Source organism: Myodes glareolus, chromosome 15 (assembly GCF_982192425.1).
Source record: "Myodes glareolus chromosome 15, mMyoGla1.1, whole genome shotgun sequence".
Lineage (NCBI taxonomy): Eukaryota > Metazoa > Chordata > Mammalia > Rodentia > Cricetidae > Myodes > Myodes glareolus.
The window spans coordinates 67,554,186-67,558,951 of record NC_142040.1 but is presented as its reverse complement, the minus strand read 5'-3'; positions in this window follow the sequence as shown (position 1 = coordinate 67,558,951).

Genomic DNA, 4,766 nt, shown 5'->3' with positions numbered 1-4,766 from the left:
CCTTCCTGGGACTCTTTGTTGCTTACTCATTTTCTAGAACCACCTGATTAATGTTAAAACATTGTGTGTGCAAGAAAACCCACAGAACCAACTGTGAGCCTCATGGGAGCTCACAGAGACTGAGCTGACAACCAGGAAGCCTACATGGGACTGATCTAGGCACTCTGCATAAATGTTACAAATGTGCAACTTGGTCCTCTTATGATATAATGGTCTGTCTTGTCCCTTTAAGAGACAAGCACCACACTCCCCCCCCCCCACCTCCACCACCAAGGCAGGCAGAGCTTCCTTCTGCTTCTGGCCTGACCTCTTTCCTTTCTGTCTTTCTCCCAAAGAGGTAGCTGCTGCCATGGCTCCTCTACCCCCATATTCATTCTCTCTCTCTCTCTCTCTCTCTCTCTCTCTCTCTCTCTCTCTCTCTCTCCTCCCTCCCTCCCTCTCTGCTCTTTCCCCTTCTCCCCTTTCCCTTCCATAACCCACTAAATAAATATCCAACCTTACTCTGCATGGCATAGCGTGCCTTTCTGTCTCTGTCTCTCACCTGCCATGTGGTCTCATGGCCTGCTGCCCACTGCCGCCATTGGGGGACCTGCAGCATTTCTGCCGCTGCGCCCCTCAGGGAACAGTGGCATTTTACTCAAACATATGGGACTCCTAACAGTGGGAGCAGGGGCTGTCTCTGATTCTATAGCCTGCTTTTGGGATCCTTTCCTTCTACTGGTTGCCTCATCCAGTCTTAATAGAAGAGGAGGTGCCTACTGCAGCTTGATATACAATGGCTGCCGGACATCCATGGGAGGCCTGCCTCCATCTGAAGAGAAACCGAGGAGGAAGAGTAGATGGAGGGCAAGAGGGAAAGGAGGGGGGACTGAGATGAGAGGAAGGAGGGGAAGCTTTGGTGGGATATAAAAACAAAATATTAAACTAAAATACCGTGTGCATTTATGTACATGTATGTTTACATATACACACAAATAAATGCGTTTGGATATATATAAACAGCCACTTGTTTGTAATATTGTACAGTTTCTTTATGTCTTTACTTTTTGTGGGGAAACTGTTGAGTCTGGCCAGCTTATGTCATTTATTTAAATAAAAGAAAATAAATTCTATGGATTTGAACAACTGTATGATAATTTTGAGCTGTCATAAAGACATTAAGCTATGTTTTATTTAGTCTTTACATTTCCATTTAATGAGTGGAGTCTTGTGATTGACTGAGTAACTTCCCAGGTGCAGAGGGCTCTGTGTCATCCCAGAATCTATGAAGACTTTGGTTCAATGGCAAAATAGAATTCAAGCGCAGGTAGGATCAGCACTCTGACCTTGAAGCAAATCTGATGTGGACGCGCATCCTGACTCTCCAGGTGGCCCGGGTGTGATGGGCAGGCCCATAAAGGTGGAAGAGGAAATGAGAGTTCCTGTGTCCCAGGACACTGTGAGCTATGAGAGCATCTCTAGCTTTGAAGATAGAGGAAGAGGCCACGGGCAGTGGGTGCTGGGATCTCTAGGAACCAGAAAAAAAGCAGAATTGGATCCTCCTCTCCAGCCCCAGAAGGGACGTGGCTGTGCCAACACCTGGCTTTTGGCTTGCTGCTGTCTCAGTCAGACCTCTATCCTCTAACCCTGTAGGATAATGGATTGGAATTTAAGCCTATTTTTGTTTTGAGGTGGGTGGGGGCAGGGTCTCTCCATGTATGCTGGTTGGCTTGAAACTCACTGTGTAGACCAGGCTATCCTCAAACTCACAGAGGACTGTCTGCCCTTGCCTCCTGAGTGCTGGGATTAAGCGTGTGTGCTACAACACCACACCTGCCTTGTTAGGGTTTCTATTGCTGTGAAGAGACACCTTGACCATGGCAACTCTTATAAAGGAACACATTTAACTGAGGCTGTCTTACAGTTCAGAGGTTCATTATCATCATGGCAGCACATGGTGGTGTTTAGGCAGACATGGTGCTGGAGAAGGAGCTGAGAGTTCTCTATCTTGATCTATAGGCAGCAGGAGAGTGTGTGCCACATTGGGTGTAGCTTGAGCATATGAGATTTCAAAGCTTGTTCCTATAGTAACACACTTCCTCCAACAAGGTCTCATCTTCTCCAACAAAGCCACCCCTAATAGTGTAACTCCCTATGGGCCAAGCATTCAAACGCCATATTTCCCACCCTGGCTGCATTGTGGAATAAGATGTGTTACATTAATTTATGCTTGTGGGACATTTGTTTAATGATGCAAAGATGTGCTGCAGTCTTTTTATTTCTTTTTGCTGAATAGCATAACTTCAATTTATTTATTTATTTTTTAGTTATTTGAGACAAGGTTTCTCAGAAGCTTTGGAGCCTGTCCTGGAACTAGCTCTTGTAAACCAGGCTGGCCTCGAACACATAAAGATCCACCTGCCTCTGCCTCCCGAGTGCTGGGATTAAAGGCATGCACCACCACCACCCAACTGTGTTGCATTCTTTTATGTTGCATTTGTTTAATTCTGTGAAGCGGTGTGTTACTTTCTCTGTCTAAAATACATGATTGGTCTAATAAAGAGCTGATTTGATTTGAAGAGTTGATAGCAAGACAGGAAAAAGGGTAGGTGAGGCTGGCAGGCAGAGAAAATAAGTAGGAGAAAAAGAGGGAAGAGGAAGTAAGAGAGATCAAGGAATGAGAAAAGAAGGAACCAGCCACCCAGCCACACAGCCAGCCATGGAGTCAGAGTGAAAGTAAGATACACAGAAGTAAGAAAAGGAAGAAGTCCAGAGGCAAAGGGTAGATGGATAATTTAAATTAAGAAAAGCTGGTTAGAAAGAAGCCAAGCTAAGGCCGGGCATTCATAAGAAAGAGTAAGTCCTCATGTGAATTATTTGGGAGCTGGGTGGCAGGCCCCCCGAAAGAGTGAAGAGTAAATAACAACTACAGGCTCCCGTAGGTTGGTAGCCATAAAGAATGCAGAAATGCATTCAATCCAACCTCAAAAGTCCCCACAGCCTGAAACAGTCTCAAACTTGTTTAAAAGTCCAAAGTTCAAAGTCTCTTCTGAGATTCATGCATTCTCTTAACTTTAATCCCCTGTAAAATCAAAATGAAAAAGCAGGTCACATCCTTCTAACATACAGTTGCACAGGACATACATTACAGTTCCAAAAGGAAGCACAGTGAGCAAATACTGGACCAAAGCAAGACTAGAAACCAGCTGGGCAAACTCCAAACTCTGCATCTCCATGTCTGATGTCAAAACGCTCTTCAGATCTCCAACTCCTTTCTGCTTTGTTGACTGCAACACACTTCTTTCTCTAGGGCTGGTTCCACTCCCTTAGCTCTGCCAAGCAGGTATCCAACAGCTCTGGCATTTTGGATTATCCAAGGCAATCCAGGCTTCACCTTCACAGCTTCACACAATGGCCTCCTTAGGCCTCTATGTAGGGACATCCCTGACACATGCCTGACCTTAACAATTTTCCCTCATTGCAGAGGGAGATTCCAGAACCCCTTGACTCTAAAGCCAGAACCATATGGCCAAAGCTGCCAAGTTCTGATGATTGCTGGAGCTGGAGCATGGCTTCCTCATTCAATTACATCTTCATTAACTTTCTGTTTTAGATGGTTTCCATCACTGCCTAATCTTGGCTGTCCTAGAACTCTCTCTGTAGACCAGGCTAGCCTTGAACTCAGATCTGCCTGCCTCTGCCTCTGAAGAGCTGGAATTAAAGGCATGTACCACCACACCTGGCTCTGAGCTTTTCTTTAATTCTTTTTCACAAGTTGGATCTTGTCCTGAGGTCACCATTTCCTTTATTCCTTTTTAACAGCAGGCTTTTCTTTAATCTCCTTATGTCTGAGAACACAAGATTTAGCTCCATTCCACTTCCCAGTGCCCTCTTTCTCCTTGAACTGTGCCTTTTGTATTTCTCCTAACTCAGCTTGCTCCTTTTCTTTATGAATCTGTATAAGCGTGAGCACTAATAACCACATGACAAAGTCAATATTATACTGTTTTGAAATTTCCTCTGCCAACTGAATTAATCCAAAACTCTTTGATTTAGCCTCTGGCAGATTTTTTTTCAGACAAGGGCTTAAAGCCACCACATTCTTCACCAAAATATCACAAGAATAGTCTCTAGGCTACACACTAATATTCTTCTCTTCTGAAACTTCTTGAGTCAGATCCCCAGGTCCCCACGGTTCAAGTCACTCTCAGCACCACTGTCTTTCGTGTTCCTACTAGGATGACCCATTAGTCACCATTTGAAGGGTTGAACAACTTTTCTAATCCAAACTTCCAAGTCCACATTCCTCCAAACAAAAGCATGGTCAGGCCTATCACAGCAATACCCAAGTCCCTGGCACAGGCTTCTGTCTTTAGGTATTATTGCTGTGAAGAGACACCACAATCATAGCGACTCTTATAAAGGAAACATTGAATTGGGACTGGCTTATAGTTTCAGGGGTTTAGTCCAATATCATCATGAAAGGAAACATGGTGGCATTCACACAGACACGGTACTGGAGAAAGAGCTGAGAGTTCTACATCTTGATCTGCAGGTAGCAGGAAGAGAACTGACTGAGACTTCAAAACCCACCCCCACAGTGACACACTTCCCCCAGCAAGGCCACACCTACTCCAACGAGGTCACACCTCCTAACAGTGTCACTCCATATGGGCTAAGAATTCAAACACATGAATATATGAGGGTCATACCTATTCAAACCACCTCAGAGACAGACGATCATAAACACTTAGGTTTCTGAAGATTATCTTGTCCACTTCTCTACC